Raw genomic sequence first — 20,988 nt, 5'->3', positions numbered from 1 at the left:
TAGAGTTCGGACACCGCTCTGAGTAAGACGAACGTGTTGTCCACCCTCTAGACTTCAATGAGGTTAAGCCGTCATACCTAAGACAGATCTGCACTCGATGACACCTCGATAACAGCCGGTCCCCACACTTACATCTTGCTCTCCTTACGTCAGTATACATCATATCAGTCTGTGACGCTGGCTTTGCAACATCTTGCGTGCCTTTAGGTTCGCCGCGACCAACACTTACAATGCACTGACCACAAAAAATTGAGGCGCCGCGGCTTGAACCCTGCACCTTTCACATGCGAAGCGAACGCTCTACCAACTGAGCTACGCCCCAGGCACGACCAAACTGCGCTATTCCCCATTCTTTGCGACTCTGATGCGCACGGACACGATGCTTGGTTGGTTTGTAGCGGTGAAGGGAGCAGAGTACAAAGGCGCGGACACGTTCATATACACAAAAGTTCCAAGTAGTTTCGATGCTCTGGTATTACAAATGCAAATTCCGTCTGTTTTTAACGTCTTAAATTGAAAGAGCCGTCACAAATTGCTCCGTTTTCACTCCTTGTCGACAATCATACAGCACCTGAGGTAACAAACACATCTCGAGCCCCATTGTGCACTCCATTATTCATGCCAACTCAGTGCCTCGCTCTTTACTACTGTGTACTAATCTTGTCGTCCAACTGCAAAACACTGGGCCACAACAAGTTTCCGCGTCTCCATTGCACTGCGCATACTACAAAACGCTCCCCAAACTTGGCACTCACCCACGCAGCCGACTTTTCCGACTTTCCACGACGCTCACGCTAGTGACAGCATTATTTATAGTTCGACGTCGCGCCAAAGCGAATGAGCACATTTCGCCGACGGCTTAGGCCGCTCTCCTAGTGTGGCTGCTCGGTGTCTGCAGGCAGCGAGGGTCTGCTAGCTTCCTGTGTTCGCACCTATGTCACCTGTGCTTGCTTGTCAGAGACAGACTATCGCAAAACATACAACTCACTCCATGAATTGATTGCTACGGCATCTGTTATCAGCAGTCACAACTAGCAACACCAGTAGCAGCCGACTGCACGCAAAGAATAGGAATGTGCAGTGGGATTTACGTGAACTCGGCGCAATGCAGATCTTTCCGACATAGGCTTGAGAATCTTACGGGAACACTTGTACTGTTTCTAAATAAAGTGTAGGCGTGGGAGGAGGGTGCTCCCCGAGCACTAATAACAGCACGCTTGCCAATTGTGGATGCTAATCATTCGCTTGTATCTTCCTAGACACATCTGCAGGCAGAGAATTATTCCACTTGCATGGCAAGGTGCGCATGTAGGTGTGTTAAAAGTCCTGGAGGCACTGGGTATTGATCCCAGTACCTCTCGCATACTAAGCGAGCGCTCTACCATCTGAGCTACGCCCGCCCCCCACGAAGACTAATGGTGCTACATACAGCCATATAGACGACACAGACCCTTGCACTCCCATTATTCAGCAGACAAACACTACTCTCTATGTATCCGTTAGGGTGTACTTCAGGTTTCGTGCATTCTGTATCGAATCGTAGTTGGCCACAATGAAAGTGGCACGTATAACGTTGAAAATAGAGTTCGGACACCGCTCTGAGTAAGACGAACGTGTTGTCCACCCTCTAGACTTCAATGAGGTTAAGCCGTGATACCTAAGACAGATCTGCACTCGATGACACCTCGATAACAGCCGGTCCCCACACTTACATCTTGCTCTCCTTACGTCAGTATACATCATATCAGTCTGTGACGCTGGCTTTGCAACATCTTGCGTGCCTTTAGGTTCGCCGCGACCAACACTTACAATGCACTGACCACAAAAAATTGAGGCGCCGCGGCTTGAACCCTGCACCTTTCACATGCGAAGCGAACGCTCTACCAACTGAGCTACGCCCCAGGCACGACCAAACTGCGCTATTCCCCATTCTTTGCGACTCTGATGCGCACGGACACGATGGTTGGTTGGTTTGTAGCGGTGAAGGGAGCAGAGTACAAAGGCGCGGACACGTTCATATACACAAAAGTTCCAAGTAGTTTCGATGCTCTGGTATTACAAATGCAAATTCCGTCTGTTTTTAACGTCTTAAATTGAAAGAGCCGTCACAAATTGCTCCGTTTTCACTCCTTGTCGACAATCATACAGCACCTGAGGTAACAAACACATCTCGAGCCCCATTGTGCACTCCATTATTCATGCCAACTCAGTGCCTCGCTCTTTACTACTGTGTACTAATCTTGTCGTCCAACTGCAAAACACTGGGCAACAACAAGTTTCCGCGTCTCCATTGCACTGCGCATACTACAAAACGCTCCCCAAACTTGGCACTCACCCACGCAGCCGACTTTTCCGACTTTCCACGACGCTCACGCAACGCTAACGTTAGTGACAGCATTATTTATAGTTCGACGTCGCGCCAAAGTGAATGAGCACATTTCGCCTACGGCTTGGGCCGCCCTCCTAGTGTGGCTGCTCGGTGTCTGCAGGCAGCGAGGGTCTGCTAGCTTCCTGTGTTCGCACCTATGTCACCTGTGCTTGATTGTCAGAGACAGACTATCGCAAAACATACAACTCACTCCATGAATTGATTGCTACGGCATCTGTTATCAACAGTCACAACTAGCAACACCAGTAGCAGCCGACTGCACGCAAAGAATAGGAATGTGCAGTGGGATTTACGTGAACTCGGCGCAAGGCAGATCTTTCCGACATAGGCTTGAGAATCTTACGGGAACACTTGTACTGTTTCTAAATAAAGTGGTGGCGTGGGAGAAGGGTGCTTCCCGCGCACTAATAACAGTACGCTTGCCAATTGTGGATGCTAATCATTCGATTGTATCTTCCTAGACACATCTGCAGGCTGAGAATTATTCCACTTGCATGGCAAGGTGCGCATGTAAGTGTGTTAAAAATTCTGGAGGCATTGGGTATTGATCCCAGTACCTCTCGCATACTAAGCGAGCGCTCTACCATCTGAGCTACGCCCGCCCCCCACGAAGACTAATGGTGCTACATACAGCCATATAGACGACACAGACCCTTGCACTCCCATTATTCAGCAGACAAACACTACTCTCTATGTATCCATTAGGGTGTACTTCAGGTTTCGTGCATTCTGTATCGAATCGTAGTTGGCCACAATGAAAGTGGCACGTATAACGTTGAAAATAGAGTTCGGACACCGCTCTGAGTAAGACGAACGTGTTGTCCACCCTCTAGACTTCAATGAGATTAAGCCGTGATACCTAAGACAGATCTGCACTCGATGACACCTCGATAACAGCCGGTCCCCACACTTACATCTTGCTCTCCTTACGTCAGTATACATCATATCAGTCTGTGACGCTGGCTTTGCAACATCTTGCGTGCCTTTAGGTTCGCCGCGAACAACACTTACAATGCACTGACCACAAAAAATTGAGGCGCCGCGGCTTGAACCCTGCACCTTTCACATGCGAAGCGAACGCTCTACCAACTGAGCTACGCCCCAGGCACGACCAAACTGCGCTATTCCCCATTCTTTGCGACTCTGATGCGCACGGACACGATGGTTGGTTGGTTTGTAGCGGTGAAGGGAGCAGAGTACAACGGCGCGGACACGTTCATATACACAAAAGTTCCAAGTAGTTTCGATGCTCTGGTATTACAAATGCAAATTCCGTCTGTTTTTAACGTCTTAAATTGAAAGAGCCGTCACAAATTGCTCCGTTTTCACTCCTTGTCGACAATCATACAGCACCTGAGGTAACAAACACATCTCGAGCCCCATTGTGCACTCCATTATTCATGCCAACTCAGTGCCTCGCTCTTTACTACTGTGTACTAATCTTGTCGTCCAACTGCAAAACACTGGGCAACAACAAGTTTCCGCGTCTCCATTGCACTGCGCATACTACAAAACGCTCCCCAAACTTGGCACTCACCCACGCAGCCGACTTTTCCGACTTTCCACGACGCTCACGCAACGCTCACGTTAGTGACAGCATTATTTATAGTTCGACGTCGCGCCAAAGCGAATGAGCACATTTCGCCTACGGCTTAGGCCGCTCTCCTAGTGTGGCTGCTCGGTGTCTGCAGGCAGCGAGGGTCTGCTAGCTTCCTGTGTTCGCACCTATGTCACCTGTGCTTGCTTGTCAGAGACAGACTATCGCAAAACATACAACTCACTCCATGAATTGATTGCTACGGCATCTGTTATCAGCAGTCACAACTAGCAACACCAGTAGCAGCCGACTGCACGCAAAGAATAGGAATGTGCAGTGGGATTTACGTGAACTCGGCGCAAGGCAGATCTTTCCGACATAGGCTTGAGAATCTTACGGGAACACTTGTACTGTTTCTAAATAAAGTGTAGGCGTGGGAGGAGGGTGCTCCCCGAGCACTAATAACAGCACGCTTGCCAATTGTGGATGCTAATCATTCGCTTGTATCTTCCTAGACACATCTGCAGGCTGAGAATTATTCCACTTGCATGGCAAGGTGCGCATGTAGGTGTGTTGAAAGTTCTGGAGCACTGGGTATTGATCCCAGTACCTCTCGCATACTAAGCGAGCGCTCTACCATCTGAGCTACGCCCGCCCCCCACGAAGACTAATGGTGCTACATACAGCCATATAGACGACACAGACCCTTGCACTCCCATTATTCAGCAGACAAACACTACTCTCTATGTATCCATTAGGGTGTACTTCAGGTTTCGTGCATTCTGTATCGAATCGTAGTTGGCCACAATGTAAGTGGCACGTATAACGTTGAAAATAGAGTTCGGACACCGCTCTGAGTAAGACGAACGTGTTGTCCACCCTCTAGACTTCAATGAGGTTAAGCCGTGATACCTAAGACAGATCTGCACTCGATGACACCTCGATAACAGCCGGTCCCCACACTTACATCTTGCTCTCCTTACGTCAGTATACATCATATCAGTCTGTGACGCTGGCTTTGCAACATCTTGCGTGCCTTTAGGTTCGCCGCGACCAACACTTACAATGCACTGACCACAAAAAATTGAGGCGCCGCGGCTTGAACCCTGCACCTTTCACATGCGAAGCGAACGCTCTACCAACTGAGCTACGCCCCAGGCACGACCAAACTGCGCTATTCCCCATTCTTTGCGACTCTGATGCGCACGGACACGATGGTTGGTTGGTTTGTAGCGGTGAAGGGAGCAGAGTACAAAGGCGCGGACACGTTCATATACACAAAAGTTCCAAGTAGTTTCGATGCTCTGGTATTACAAATGCAAATTCCGTCTGTTTTTAACGTCTTAAATTGAAAGAGCCGTCACAAATTGCTCCGTTTTCACTCCTTGTCGACAATCATACAGCACCTGAGGTAACAAACACATCTCGAGCCCCATTGTGCACTCCATTATTCATGCCAACTCAGTGCCTCGCTCTTTACTACTGTGTACTAATCTTGTCGTCCAACTGCAAAACACTGGGCAACAACAAGTTTCCGCGTCTCCATTGCACTGCGCATACTACAAAACGCTCCCCAAACTTGGCACTCACCCACGCAGCCGACTTTTCCGACTTTCCACGACGCTCACGCAACGCTCACGTTAGTGACAGCATTATTTATAGTTCGACGTCGCGCCAAAGCGAATGAGCACATTTCGCCTACGGCTTAGGCCGCCCTCCTAGTGTGGCTGCTCGGTGTCTGCAGGCAGCGAGGGTCTGCTAGTTTCCTGTGTTCGCACCTATGTCACCTGTGCTTGATTGTCAGAGACAGACTATCGCAAAACATACAACTCACTCCATGAATTGATTGCTACGGCATCTGTTATCAGCAGTCACAACTAGCAACACCAGTAGCAGCCGACTGCACGCAAAGAATAGGAATGTGCAGTGGGATTTACGTGAACTCGGCGCAAGGCAGATCTTTCCGACATAGGCTTGAGAATCTTACGGGAACACTTGTACTGTTTCTAAATAAAGTGGTGGCGTGGGAGGAGGGTGCTTCCCGCGCACTAATAACAGCACGCTTGCCAATTTTGGATGCTAATCATTCGCTTGTATCTTCCTAGACACATCTGCAGGCTGAGAATTATTCCACTTGCATGGCAAGGTGCGCATGTAGGTGTGTTAAAAATTCTGGAGGCATTGGGTATTGATCCCAGTACCTCTCGCATACTAAGCGAGCGCTCTACCATCTGAGCTACGCCCGCCCCCCACGAAGACTAATGGTGCTACATACAGCCATATAGACGACACAGACCCTTGCACTCCCATTATTCAGCAGACAAACACTACTCTCTATGTATCCATTAGGGTGTACTTCAGGTTTCGTGCATTCTGTATCGAATCGTAGTTGGCCACAATGAAAGTGGCACGTATAACGTTGAAAATAGAGTTCGGACACCGCACTGAGTAAGACGAACGTGTTGTCCACCCTCTAGACTTCAATGAGATTAAGCCGTGATACCTAAGACAGATCTGCACTCGATGACACCTCGATAACACCCGGTCCCCACACTTACATCTTGCTCTCCTTACGTCAGTATACATCATATCAGTCTGTGACGCTGGCTTTGCAACATCTTGCGTGCCTTTAGATTCGCCGCGACCAACACTTACAATGCACTGACCACAAAAAATTGAGGCGCCGCGGCTTGAACCCTGCACCTTTCACATGCGAAGCGAACGCTCTACCAACTGAGCTACGCCCCAGGCACGACCAAACTGCGCTATTCCCCATTTTTTGCGACTCTGATGCGCACGGACACGATGGTTGGTTGGTTTGTAGCGGTGAAGGGAGCAGAGTACAAAGGCGCGGACACGTTCATATACACAAAAGTTCCAAGTAGTTTCGATGCTCTGGTATTACAAATGCAAATTCCGTCTGTTTTTAACGTCTTAAATTGAAAGAGCCGTCACAAATTGCTCCGTTTTCACTCCTTGTCGACAATCATACAGCACCTGAGGTAACAAACACATCTCGAGCCCCATTGTGCACTCCATTATTCATGCCAACTCAGTGCCTCGCTCTTTACTACTGTGTACTAATCTTGTCGTCCAACTGCAAAACACTGGGAAACAACAAGTTTCCGCGTCTCCATTGCACTGCGCATACTACAAAACGCTCCCCAAACTTGGCACTCACCCACGCAGCCGACTTTTCCGACTTTCCACGACGCTCACGCAACGCTCACGTTAGTGACAGCATTATTTATAGTTCGACGTCGCGCCAAAGCGAATGAGCACATTTCGCCTACGGCTTAGGCCGCCCTCCTAGTGTGGCTGCTCGGTGTCTGCAGGCAGCGAGGGTCTGCTAGCTTCCTGTGTTCGCACCTATGTCACCTGTGCTTGCTTGTCAGAGACAGACTATCGCAAAACATACAACTCACTCCATGAATTGATTGCTACGGCATCTGTTATCAGCAGTCACAACTAGCAACACCAGTAGCAGCCGACTGCACGCAAAGAATAGGAATGTGCAGTGGGATTTACGTGAACTCGGCGCAAGGCAGATCTTTCCGACATAGGCTTGAGAATCTTACGGGAACACTTGTACTGTTTCTAAATAAAGTGTAGGCGTGGGAGGAGGGTGCTCCCCGAGCACTAATAACAGCACGCTTGCCAATTGTGGATGCTAATCATTCGCTTGTATCTTCCTAGACACATCTGCAGGCTGAGAATTATTCCACTGGCATGGCAAGGTGCGCATGTAGGTGTGTTAAAAGTTCTGGAGGCACTGGGTATTGATCCCAGTACCTCTCGCATACTAAGCGAGCGCTCTACCATCTGAGCTACGCCCGCCCCCCACGAAGACTAATGGTGCTACATACAGCCATATAGACGACACAGACCCTTGCACTCCCATTATTCAGCAGACAAACACTACTCTCTATGTATCCATTAGGGTGTACTTCAGGTTTCGTGCATTCTGTATCGAATCGTAGTTGGCCACAATGAAAGTGGCACGTATAACGTTGAAAATAGAGTTCGGACACCGCTCTGAGTAAGACGAACGTGTTGTCCACCCTCTAGACTTCAATGAGGTTAAGCCGTGATACCTAAGACAGATCTGCACTCGATGACACCTCGATAACAGCCGGTCCCCACACTTACATCTTGCACTCCTTACGTCAGTATACATCATATCAGTCTGTGACGCTGGCTTTGCAACATCTTGCGTGCCTTTAGGTTCGCCGCGACCAACACTTACAATGCACTGACCACAAAAAATTGAGGCTCCGCGGCTTGAACCCTGCACCTTTCACATGCGAAACGAACGCTCTACCAACTGAGCTACGCCCCAGGCACGACCAAACTGCGCTATTCCCCATTCTTTGCGACTCTGATGCGCACGGACACGATGGTTGGTTGGTTTGTAGCGGTGAAGGGAGCAGAGTACAAAGGCGCGGACACGTTCATATACACAAAAGTTCCAAGTAGTTTCGATGCTCTGGTATTACAAATGCAAATTCCGTCTGTTTTTAACGTCTTAAATTGAAAGAGCCGTCACAAATTGCTCCGTTTTCACTCCTTGTCGACAATCATACAGCACCTGAGGTAACAAACACATCTCGAGCCCCATTGTGCACTCCATTATTCATGCCAACTCAGTGCCTCGCTCTTTACTACTGTGTACTAATCTTGTCGTCCAACTGCAAAACACTGGGCCACAACAAGTTTCCGCGTCTCCATCTCACTGCGCATACTACAAAACGCTCCCCAAACTTGGCACTCACCCACGCAGCCGACTTTTCCGACTTTCCACGACGCTCACGCAACGCTCACGTTAGTGACAGCATTATTTATAGTTCGACGTCGCGCCAAAGCGAATGACCACATTTCGCCTACGGCTTAGGCCGCCCTCCTAGTTTGGTTGCTCGGTGTCTGCAGGCAGCGAGGGTCTGCTAGCTTCCTGTGTTCGCACCTATGTCACCTGTGCTTGATTGTCAGAGACAGACTATCGCAAAACATACAACTCACTCCATGAATTGATTGCTACGGCATCTGTTATCAGCAGTCACAACTAGCAACACCAGTAGCAGCCGACTGCACGCAAAGAATAGGAATGTGCAGTGGGATTTACGTGAACTCGGCGCAAGGCAGATCTTTCCGACATAGGCTTGAGAATCTTACGGGAACACTTGTACTGTTTCTAAATAAAATGTAGGCGTGGGAGGAGGGTGCTCCCCGAGCACTAATAACAGCACGCTTGCCAATTGTGGATGCTAATCATTCGCTTGTATCTTCCTAGACACATCTGCAGGCTGAGAATTATTCCACTTGCATGGCAAGGTGCGCATGTAGGTGTGTTAAAAATTCTGGAGGCACTGGGTATTGATCCCAGTACCTCTCGCATACTGAGCTACGCCCGCCCCCCACGAAGACTAATGGTGCTACATACAGCCATATAGACGACACAGACCCTTGCACTCCCATTATTCAGCAGACAAACACTACTCTCTATGTATCCATTAGGGTGTACTTCAGGTTTCGTGCATTCTGTATCGAATCGTAGTTGGCCACAATGAAAGTGGCACGTATAACGTTGAAAATAGAGTTCGGACACCGCTCTGAGTAAGACGAACGTGTCATCCACCCTCTAGACTTCAATGAGGTTAAGCCGTGATACCTAAGACAGATCTGCACTCGATGACACCTCGATAACAGCCGGTCCCCACACTTACATCTTGCTCTCCTTACGTCAGTATACATCATATCAGTCTGTGACGCTGGCTTTGCAACATCTTGCGTGCCTTTAGGTTCGCCGCGACCAACACTTACAATGCACTGACCACAAAAAATTGAGGCGCCGCGGCTTGAACCCTGCACCTTTCACATGCGAAGCGAACGCTCTACCAACTGAGCTACGCCCCAGGCAAGACCAAACTGCGCTATTCCCCATTCTTTGCGACTCTGATGCGCACGGACACGATGGTTGGTTGGTTTGTAGCGGTGAAGGGAGCAGAGTACAAAGGCGCGGACACGTTCATATACACAAAAGTTCCAAGTAGTTTCGATGCTCTGGTATTACAAATGCAAATTCCGTCTGTTTTTAACGTCTTAAATTCAAAGAGCCGTCACAAATTGCTCCGTTTTCACTCCTTGTCGACAATCATACAGCACCTGAGGTAACAAACACATCTCGAGCCCCATTGTGCACTCCATTATTCATGCCAACTCAGTGCCTCGCTCTTTACTACTGTGTACTAATCTTGTCGTCCAACTGCAAAACACTGTGCCACAACAAGTTTCCGCGTCTCCATCTCACTGCGCATACTACAAAACGCTCACCAAACTTGGCACTCACCCACGCAGCCGACTTTTCCGACTTTCCACGACGCTCACGCTAGTGACAGCATTATTTATAGTTCGACGTCGCGCCAAAGCGAATGAGCACATTTCGCCTACGGCTTAGGCCGCCCTCCTAGAGTGGCTGCTCGGTGTCTGCAGGCAGCGAGGGTCTGCTAGCTTCCTGTGTTCGCACCTATGTCACCTGTGCTTGCTTGTCAGAGACAGACTATCGCAAAACATACAACTCACTCCATGAATTGATTGCTACGGCATCTGTTATCAGCAGTCACAACTAGCAACACCAGTAGCAGCCGACTGCACGCAAAGAATAGGAATGTGCAGTGGGATTTACGTGAACTCGGCGCAAGGCAGATCTTTCCGACATAGGCTTGAGAATCTTACGGGAACACTTGTACTGTTTCTAAATAAAGTGTAGGCGTGGGAGGAGGGTGCTCCCCGAGCACTAATAACAGCACGCTTGCCAATTGTGGATGCTAATCATTCGCTTGTATCTTCCTAGACACATCTGCAGGCTGAGAATTATTCCACTTGCATGGCAAGGTGCGCATGTAGGTGTGTTAAAAATTCTGGAGGCACTGGGTATTGATCCCAGTACCTCTCGCATACTAAGCGAGCGCTCTACCATCTCAGCTACGCCCGCCCCCCACGTAGACTAATGGTGCTACATACAGCCATATAGACGACACAGACCCTTGCACTCCCATTATTCAGCAGACAAACACTAACCTCTATGTATCCATTAGGGTGTACTTCAGGTTTCGTGCATTCTGTATCGAATCGTAGTTGGCCACAATGAAAGTGGCACGTATAACGTTGAAAATAGAGTTCGGACACCGCTCTGAGTAAGACGAACGTGTTGTCCACCCTCTAGACTTCAATGAGGTTAAGCCGTGATACCTAAGACAGATCTGCACTCGATGACACCTCGATAACAGCCGGTCCCCACACTTACATCTTGCTCTCCTTACGTCAGTATACATCATATCAGTCTGTGACGCTGGCTTTGCAACATCTTGCGTGCCTTTAGGTTCGCCGCGACCAACACTTACAATGCACTGACCACAAAAAATTGAGGCGCCGCGGCTTGAACCCTGCACCTTTCACATGCAAAGCGAACGCTCTACCAACTGAGCTACGCCCCAGGCACGACCAAACTGCGCTATTCCCCATTCTTTGCGACTCTGATGCGCACGGACACGATGGTTGGTTGGTTTGTAGCGGTGAAGGGAGCAGAGTACAAAGGCGCGGACACGTTCATATACACAAAAGTTCCAAGTAGTTTCGATGCTCTGGTATTACAAATGCAAATTCCGTCTGTTTTTAACGTCTTAAATTGAAAGAGCCGTCACAAATTGCTCCGTTTTCACTCCTTGTCGACAATCATACAGCACCTGAGGTAACAAACACATCTCGAGCCCCATTGTGCACTCCATTATTCATGCCAACTCAGTGCCTCGCTCTTTACTACTGTGTACTAATCTTGTCGTCCAACTGCAAAACACTGGGCAACAACAAGATTCCGCGTCTCCATTGCACTGCGCATACTACAAAACGCTCCCCAAACTTGGCACTCACCCACGCAGCCGACTTTTCCGACTTTCCACGACGCTCACGCTAGTGACAGCATTATTTATAGTTCGACGTCGCGCCAAAGCGAATGAGCACATTTCGCCTACGGCTTAGGCCGCCCTCCTAGAGAGGCTGCTCGGTGTCTGCAGGCAGCGAGGGTCTGCTAGCTTCCTGTGTTCGCACCTATGTCACCTGTGCTTGATTGTCAGAGACAGACTATCGCAAAACATACAACTCACTCCATGAATTGATTGCTACGGCATCTGTTATCAGCAGTCACAACTAGCAACACCAGTAGCAGCCGACTGCACGCAAAGAATTGGAATGTGCAGTGGGATTTACGTGAACTCGGCGCAAGGCAGATCTTTCCGACATAGGCTTGAGAATCTTACGGGAACACTTGTACTGTTTCTAAATAAAGTGGTGGCGTGGGAGGAGGGTGCTTCCCGCGCACTAATAACAGCACGTTTGCCAATTGTGGATGCTAATCATTCGCTTGTATCTTCCTAGACACATCTGCAGGCTGAGAATTATTCCACTTGCATGGCAAGGTGCGCATGTAGGTGTGTTAAAAATTCTGGAGGCACTGGGTATTGATCCCAGTACCTCTCGCATACTAAGCGAGCGCTCTACCATCTGAGCTACGCCCGCCCCCCGCGAAGTCTAATGGTGCTACATACAGCCATATAGACGACACGGACCCTTGCACTCCCATTATTCAGCAGACAAACACTACTCTCTATGTATCCATTAGGGTGTACTTCAGGTTTCGTGCATTCTGTATCGAATCGTAGTTGGCCACAATGAAAGTGGCACGTATAACGTTGAAAATAGAGTTCGGACACCGCTCTGAGTAAGACGAACGTGTTGTCCACCCTCTAGACTTCAATGTGGTTAAGCCGTGATACCTAAGACAGATCTGCACTCGATGACACCTCGATAACAGCCGGTCCCCACACTTACATCTTGCTCTCCTTACGTCAGTATACATCATATCAGTCTGTGACGCTGGCTTTGCCACATCTTGCGTGCCTTTAGGTTTGCCGCGACCAACACTTACAATGCACTGACCACAAAAAATTGAGGCGCCGCGGCTTGAACCCTGCACGTTTCAAATGCGAAGCGAACGCTCTACCAACTGAGCTACGCCCCAGGCACGACCAAACTGCGCTATTCCCCATTCTTTGCGACTCTGATGCGCACGGACACGATGGTTGGTTGGTTTGTAGCGGTGAAGGGAGCAGAGTACAAAGGCGCGGACACGTTCATATACACAAAAGTTCCAAGTAGTTTCGATGCTCTGGTATTACAAATGCAAATTCCGTCTGTTTTTAACGTCTTAATTTGAAAGAGCCGTCACAAATTGCTCCGTTTTCACTCCTTGTCGACAATCATACAGCACCTGAGGTAACAAACACATCTCGAGCCCCATTGTGCACTCCATTATTCATGCCAACTCAGTGCCTCGCTCTTTACTACTATGTACTAATCTTGTCGTCCAACTGCAAAACACTGGGCCACAACAAATTTCCGCGTCTCCATTGCACTACGCATACTACAAAACGCTCCCCAAACTTGGCACTCACCCACGCAGCCGACTTTTCCGACTTTCCACGAAGCTCACGCTAGTGACAGCATTATTTATAGTTCGACGTCGCGCGAAAACGAATGAGCACATTTCGCCTACGGCTTAGGCCGCCCTCCTAGAGTGGCTGCTCGGTGTCTGCAGGCAGCGAGGGTCTGCTAGCTTCCTGTGTTCGCACCTATGTCACCTGTGCTTGCTTGTCAGAGACAGACTATCGCAAAACATACAACTCACTCCATGAATTGATTGCTACGGCATCTGTTATCAGCAGTCACAACTAGCAACACCAGTAGCAGCCGACTGCACGCAAAGAATAATAATGTGCAGTGGGATTTACGTGAACTCGGCGCAAGGCAGATCTTTCCGACATAGGCTTGAGAATCTTACGGGAACACTTGTACTGTTTCTAAATAAAGTGGTGGCGTGGGAGAAGGGTGCTTGCCGAGCACTAATAACAGCACGCTTGCCAATTGTGGATGCTAATCATTCGATTGTATCTTCCTAGACACATCTGCAGGCTGAGAATTATTCCACTTGCATGGCAAGGTGCGCATGTAGGTGTGTTAAAAATTCTGGAGGCACTGGGTATTGATCCCAGTACCTCTCGCATACTAAGCGAGCGCTCTACCATCTGAGCTACGCCCGCCCCCCACGAAGACTAATGATGCTACATACAGCCATATAGACGACACAGACCCTTGCACTCCCATTATTCAGCAGACAAACACTACTCTCTATGTATCCATTAGGGTGTACTTCAGGTTTCGTGCATTCTGTATCGAATCGTAGTTGGCCACAATGAAAGTGGCACGTATAACGTTGAAAATAGAGTTCGGACACCGCTCTGAGTAAGACGAACGTGTTGTCCACCCTCTAGACTTCAATGAGGTTAAGCCGTGATACCTAAGACAGATCTGCACTCGATGACACCTCGATAACAGCCGGTCCCCACACTTACATCTTGCTCTCCTTACGTCAGTATACATCATATCAGTCTGTGACGCTGGCTTTGCAACATCTTGCGTGCCTTCAGGTTCGCCGCGACCAACACTTACAATGCACTGACCACAAAAAATTGAGGCGCCGCGGCTTGAACCCTGCACCTTTCACATGCGAAGCGAACGCTCTACCAACTGAGCTACGCCCCAGGCACGACCAAACGGCGCTATTCCCCATTCTTTGCGACTCTGATGCGCACGGACACGATGGTTGGTTGGTTTGTAGCGGTGAAGGGAGCAGAGTACAAAGGCGCGGACACGTTCATATACACAAAAGTTCCAAGTAGTTTCGATGCTCTGGTATTACAAATGCAAATTCCGTCTGTTTTTAACGTCTTAAATTGAAAGAGCCGTCACAAATTGCTCCGTTTTCACTCCTTGTCGACAATCATACAGCACCTGAGGTAACAAACACATGTCGAGCCCCATTGTGCACTCCATTATTCATGCCAACTCAGTGCCTCGCTCTTTACTACTGTGTACTAATCTTGTCGTCCAACTGCAAAACACTGGGCAACAACAAGTTTCCGCGTCTCCATTGCACTGCGCATACTACAAATCGCTCCCCAAACTTGGCACTCACCCACGCAGCCGACTTTTCCGACTTTCCACGAAGCTCACGCTAGTGACAGCATTATTTATAGTTCGACGTCGCGCGAAAACGAATGAGCACATTTCGCCTACGGCTTAGGCCGCCCTCCTAGAGTGGCTGCTCGGTGTCTGCAGGCAGCGAGGGTCTGCTAGCTTCCTGTGTTCGCACCTATGTCACCTGTGCTTGCTTGTCAGAGACAGACTATCGCAAAACATACAACTCACTCCATGAATTGATTGCTACGGCATCTGTTATCAGCAGTCACAACTAGCAACACCAGTAGCAGCCGACTGCACGCAAAGAATAATAATGTGCAGTGGGATTTACGTGAACTCGGCGCAAGGCAGATCTTTCCGACATAGGCATGAGAATCTTACGGGAACACTTGTACTGTTTCTAAATAATGTGGTGGCGTGGGAGAAGGGTGCTTCCCGCGCACTAATAACAGCACGCTTGCCAATTGTGGATGCTAATCATTCGATTGTATCTTCCTAGACACATCTGCAGGCTGAGAATTATTCCACTTGCATGGCAAGGTGCGCATGTAGGTGTGTTAAAAATTCTGGAGGCACTGGGTATTGATCCCAGTACCTCTCGCATACTAAGCGAGCGCTCTACCATCTGAGCTACGCCCGCCCCCCACGAAGACTAATGATGCTACATACAGCCATATAGACGACACAGACCCTTGCACTCCCATTATTCAGCAGACAAACACTACTCTCTATGTATCCATTAGGGTGTACTTCAGGTTTCGTGCATTCTGTATCGAATCGTAGTTGGCCACAATGAAAGTGGCACGTATAACGTTGAAAATAGAGTTCGGACACCGCTCTGAGTAAGACGAACGTGTTTTCCACCCTCTAGACTTCAATGAGGTTAAGCCGTGATACCTAAGACAGATCTGCACTCGATGACACCTCGATAACAGCCGGTCCCCACACTTACATCTTGCTCTCCTTACGTCAGTATACATCATATCAGTCTGTGACGCTGGCTTTGCAACATCTTGCGTGCCTTTAGGTTCGCCGCGACCAACACTTACAATGCACTGACCACAAAAAATTGAGGCGCCGCGGCTTGAACCCTGCACCTTTCAAATGCGAAGCGAACGCTCTACCAACTTTTTTTTTTTTTTTTTTTTTTTTTTAATCTCATTTTGTTCGCTTTTGTTCTTTGCATCTGGTCAGGGCGGACGTCGTAAGACATCCATTTATGTTCGTTTTTTTTGATCGATTGACTCAGTTTTTTTATTACAGAGGGCGCGTAACCCTCTGACCGAACACGCTGAGCTACCGTGCCGGCAAAGCTACGCCCCAAGCACGACCAAACTGCGCTATTCCCCATTCTTTGCGACTCTGATGCGCACGGACACGATGGTTGGTTGGTTTGTAGCGGTTAAGGGAGCAGAGTACAAAGGCGCGGACACGTTCATATACACAAAAGTTCCAAGTAGTTTCGATGCTCTGGTATTACAAATGCAAATTCCGTCTGTTTTTAACGTCTTAAATTGAAAGAGCCGTCACAAATTGCTCCGTTTTCACTCCTTGTCGACAATCATACAGCACCTGAGGTAACAAACACATCTCGAGCCCCATTGTGCACTCCATTATTCATGCCAACTCAGTGCCTCGCTCTTTACTACTGTGTACTAATCTTGTCGTCCAACTGCAAAACACTGGGCCACAACAAGTTTCCGCGTCTCCATTGCACTGCGCATACTACAAAACGCTCCCCAAACTTGGCACTCACCCACGCAGCCGACTTTTCCGACTTTCCACGAAGCTCACGCAACGCTCACGCTAGTGACAGCATTATTTATAGTTCGACGTCGCGCCAAAGCGAATGAGCACATTTCGCCTACGGCTTAGGCCGCCCTCCTAGAGTGGCTGCTCGGTGTCTGCAGTCAGCGAGGGTCTGCTAGCTTCCTGTGTTCGCACCTATGTCACCTGTGCTTGCTTGTCAGAGACAGACTATCGCAAAACATACAACTCACTCCATGAATTGATTGCTACGGCATCTGTTATCAGCAGTCACAACTAGCAACACCAGTAGCAGCCGACTGCACGCAAAGAATAGGAATGTGCAGTGGGATTTACGTGAACTCGGCGCAGGGCACATCTTTCCGACATAGGCTTGAGAATCTTACGGGAACACTTGTACTGTTTCTAAATAAAGTGGTGGCGTGGAAGGAGGGTGCTTCCCGCGCACTAATAACAGCACGCTTGCCAATTGTGGATGCTAATCATTCGCTTGTATCTTCCTAGACACATCTGCAGGCTGAGAATTATTCCACTTGCATGGCAAGGTGCGCATGTAGGTGTGTTAAAAATTCTGGAGGCACTGGGTATTGATCCCAGTACCTCTCGCATACCAAGCGAGCGCTCTACCATCTGAGCTACGCCCGCCCCCCACGAAGGCTAATGGTGCTACATACAGCCATATAGACGACACAGACCCTTGCACTCCCATTATTCAGCAGACAAACACTACTCTCTATGTATCCGTTAGGGTGTACTTCAGGTTTCGTGCATTCTGTATCGAATCGTGGTTGGCCACAATGAAAGTGGCACGTATAACGTTGAAAATAGAGTTCGGACACCGCTCTGAGTAAGACGAACGTGTTGTCCACCCTCTAGACTTCAATGAGGTTAAGCCGTGATACCTAAGACAGATCTGCACTCGATGACACCTCGATAACAGCTGGTCCCCACACTTACATCTTGCTCTCCTTACGTCAGTATACATCATATCAGTTTGTGACGCTGGCTTTGCAACATCTTGCGTGCCTTTAGGTTCGCCGCGACCAACACTTACAATGCACTGACCACAAAAAATTGAGGCGCCGCGGTTTGAACCCTGCACCTTTCACATGCGAAGCGAACGCTCTACCAACTGAGCTACGCCCCAGGCACGACCAAACTGCGCTATTCCCAATTCTTTGCGACTCTGATGCGCACGGACACGATGGTTGGTTGGTTTGTAGCGGTGAAGGGAGCAGAGTACAAAGGCGCGGACACGTTCATATACACAAAAGTTCCAAGTAGTTTCGATGCTCTGGGATTACAAATGCAAATTCCGTCTGTTTTTAACGTCTTAAATTGAAAGACCCGTCACAAATTGCTCCGTTTTCACTCCTTGTCGACAATCATACAGCACCTGAGGTAACAAACACATCTCGAGCCCCATTGTGCACTCCATTATTCATGAAAACTCAGTGCCTCGCTCTTTACCACTGTGTACCAATCTTGTCGTCCAACTGCAAAACACTGGGCCACAACAAGTTTCCGCGTCTCCATTGCACTGCGCATACTACAAAACGCTCCCCATACTTGGCACTCACCCACGCAGCCGACTTTTCCGACTTTCCACGACGCTCACGCTAGTGTCAGCATTATTTATAGTTCGACGTCGCGACAAAGCGAATGAGCACATTTCGCCTACGGCTTAGGCCGCCCTCCTAGAGTGGCTGCTCGGCGTCTGCAGGCAGCGAGGGTCTGCTAGCTTCCTGTGTTCGCACCTATGTCATCTGTGCTTGCTTGTCAGAGACAGACTATCGCAAAACATACAACTCACTCCATGAATTGATTGCTACGGCATCTGTTATCAGCAGTCACAACTAGCAACACCAGTAGCAGCCGACTGCACGCAAAGAATAGGAATGTGCAGTGGGATTTACGTGAACTCGGCGCAAGGCAGATCTTTCCGACATAGGCTTGAGAATCTTACGTTAACACTTGTACTGTTTCTAAATAAAGTGGTGGCGTGGGAGGAGGGTGCTTCCCGCGCACTAATAACAGCACGCTTGCCAATTGTGGATGCTAATCATTCGCTTGTATCTTCCTAGACACATCTGCAGGCTGAGAATTATTCCACTTGCATGGAAAGGTGCGCATGTAGGTGTGTTAAAAATTCTGGAGGCACTGGGTATTGATCCCAGTACCTCTCGCATACTAAGCGAGCGCTCTACCATCTGAGCTACGCCCGCCCCCCACGAAGACTAATGGTGCTACATACAGCCATATAGACGACACAGACCCTTGCACTCCCATTATTCAGCAGACAAACACTACTCTCTATGTATCCATTAGGGTGTACTTCAGGTTTCGTGCATTCTGTATCGAATCGTAGTTGGCCACAATGAAAGTGGCACGTATAACGTTGAAAATAAAGTTCGGACACCGTTCTGAGTAAGGCGAACGTGTTGTCCACCCTCTGGACTTCAATGACGTTAAGCCGTGATACCTAAGACAGATCTGCACTCGATGACACCTCGATAACAGCCGGTCCCCACACTTACATCTTGCTCTCCTTACGTCAGTATACATCATATCAGTCTGTGACGCTGGCTTTGCAACATCTTGCGTGCCTTTAGGTTCGCCGCGACCAACACTTACAATGCACTGACCACAAAAAAATGAGGCGCCGCGGCTTGAGCCCTGCACCTTTCAAACGCGAAGCGAACGCTCTACCAACTGAGCTACGCCCCAGGCACGACCAAACTGCGCTATTCCCCATTCTTTGCGACTCTGATGCGCACGGACACGATGGTTGGTTGGTTTGTAGCGGTGAAGGGAGCAGAGTACAAAGGCGCGGACACGTTCATATACACAAAACTTCCAAGTAGTTTCGATGCTCTGGTATTACAAATGCAAATTCTGTCTGTTTTTAACGTCTTAAATTGAAAGAGCCGTCACAAATTGCTCCGTTTTCACTCCTTGTCGACAATCATACAGCACCTGAGGTAACAAACACATCTCGAGCCCCATTGTGCACTCCATTATTCATGCCAACTAGTGCCTCGCTCTTTACTACTGTGTACCAATCTTGTCGTCCAACTTCAAAACACTGGGCCACAACAAGTTTCCGCGTCTCCATTGCACTGCGCATACTACAAAACGCTCCCCAAACTTGGCACTCACCCACGCAGCCGACTTTTCCGACTTTCCACGACGCTCACGCTAGTGTCAGCATTATTTATAGTTCGACGTCGCGACAAAGCGAATGAGCACATTTCGCCTACGGCTTAGGCCGCCCTCCTAGAGTGGCTGCTCGGTGTCTGCAGGCAGCGAGGGTCTGCTAGCTTCCTGTGTTCGCACCTATGTCACCTGTGCTTGCTTGTCAGAGACAGACTATCGCAAAACATACAACTCACTCCATGAATTGATTGCTACGGCATCTGTTATCAGCAGTCACAACTAGCAACACCAGTAGCAGCCGACTGCACGCAAAGAATAGGAATGTGCAGTGGGATTTACGTGAACTCGGCGCAAGGCAGATCTTTCCGACATAGGCTTGAGAATCTTACGGGAACACTTGTACTGTTTCTAAATAAAGTGGTGGCGTGGGAGGAGGGTGCTTCCCGCGCACTAATAACAGCACGCTTGCCAATTGTGGATGCTAATCATTCGCTTGTATCTTCCTAGACACATCTGCAGGCTGAGAATTATTCCACTTGCATGGCAAGGTGCGCATGTAGGTGTGTTAAAAGTTTTGGAGGCACTGGGTATTGATCCCAGTACCTCGCATACTAAGCGAGCGCTCTACCATCTGAGCTACGCCCGCCCCCCACGAAGGCTAATGGTGCTACATACAGCCATATAGACGACACAGACCCTTGCACTCCCATTATTCAGCAGACAAACACTACTCTCTATGTATCCGTTAGGGTGTACTTCAGGTTTCGTGCATTCTGTATCGAATCGTAGTTGGCCACAATGAAAGTGGCACGTATAACGTTGAAAATAGAGTTCGGACACCGCTCTGAGTAAGACGAACGTGTTGTCCACCCTCTAGACTTCAATGAGGTTAAGCCGTGATACCTAAGACAGATCTGCACTCGATGACACCTCGATAACAGCCGGTCCCCACACTTACATCTTGCTCTCCTTACGTCAGTATACATCATATCAGTCTGTGACGCTGGCTTTGCAACATCTTGCGTGCCTTTAGGTTCGCCGCGACCAACAC

At 49.0% G+C, this 20,988-nt stretch overlaps 9 non-coding genes across 9 annotated transcripts; all 9 read right to left on the bottom strand.

The window, feature by feature from the left end:
• Positions 1 to 249: 249 nt before the first annotated feature.
• Trnaa-cgc (transfer RNA alanine (anticodon CGC)) lies at positions 250 to 322 on the bottom strand. Its single transcript has one exon. It is a non-coding gene; the product is annotated as a tRNA-Ala (tRNA).
• A 1,507-nt stretch (positions 323 to 1,829) lies between these two features.
• Trnaa-cgc (transfer RNA alanine (anticodon CGC)) lies at positions 1,830 to 1,902 on the bottom strand. The gene has a single exon. It is a non-coding gene; the product is annotated as a tRNA-Ala (tRNA).
• Positions 1,903 to 3,420: 1,518 nt separating this feature from the next.
• Positions 3,421 to 3,493, bottom strand: Trnaa-cgc (transfer RNA alanine (anticodon CGC)). The gene has a single exon. It is a non-coding gene; the product is annotated as a tRNA-Ala (tRNA).
• A 1,517-nt stretch (positions 3,494 to 5,010) lies between these two features.
• On the bottom strand, positions 5,011 to 5,083 carry Trnaa-cgc (transfer RNA alanine (anticodon CGC)). The gene has a single exon. It is a non-coding gene; the product is annotated as a tRNA-Ala (tRNA).
• A 1,518-nt stretch (positions 5,084 to 6,601) lies between these two features.
• Trnaa-cgc (transfer RNA alanine (anticodon CGC)) lies at positions 6,602 to 6,674 on the bottom strand. Its single transcript has one exon. It is a non-coding gene; the product is annotated as a tRNA-Ala (tRNA).
• A 3,089-nt stretch (positions 6,675 to 9,763) lies between these two features.
• Positions 9,764 to 9,836, bottom strand: Trnaa-cgc (transfer RNA alanine (anticodon CGC)). Its single transcript has one exon. It is a non-coding gene; the product is annotated as a tRNA-Ala (tRNA).
• A 1,507-nt stretch (positions 9,837 to 11,343) lies between these two features.
• Positions 11,344 to 11,416, bottom strand: Trnaa-ugc (transfer RNA alanine (anticodon UGC)). The gene has a single exon. It is a non-coding gene; the product is annotated as a tRNA-Ala (tRNA).
• A 3,087-nt stretch (positions 11,417 to 14,503) lies between these two features.
• Trnaa-cgc (transfer RNA alanine (anticodon CGC)) lies at positions 14,504 to 14,576 on the bottom strand. Its single transcript has one exon. It is a non-coding gene; the product is annotated as a tRNA-Ala (tRNA).
• Positions 14,577 to 17,855: 3,279 nt separating this feature from the next.
• Positions 17,856 to 17,928, bottom strand: Trnaa-cgc (transfer RNA alanine (anticodon CGC)). Its single transcript has one exon. It is a non-coding gene; the product is annotated as a tRNA-Ala (tRNA).
• Positions 17,929 to 20,988: the final 3,060 nt, after the last annotated feature.

This window comes from Schistocerca gregaria, chromosome 10 (genome assembly GCF_023897955.1).
Source record: "Schistocerca gregaria isolate iqSchGreg1 chromosome 10, iqSchGreg1.2, whole genome shotgun sequence".
In the NCBI taxonomy this organism is placed as follows: Eukaryota; Metazoa; Arthropoda; class Insecta; order Orthoptera; family Acrididae; genus Schistocerca; species Schistocerca gregaria.
This window is presented reverse-complemented; position numbering and strand designations above follow the sequence as displayed.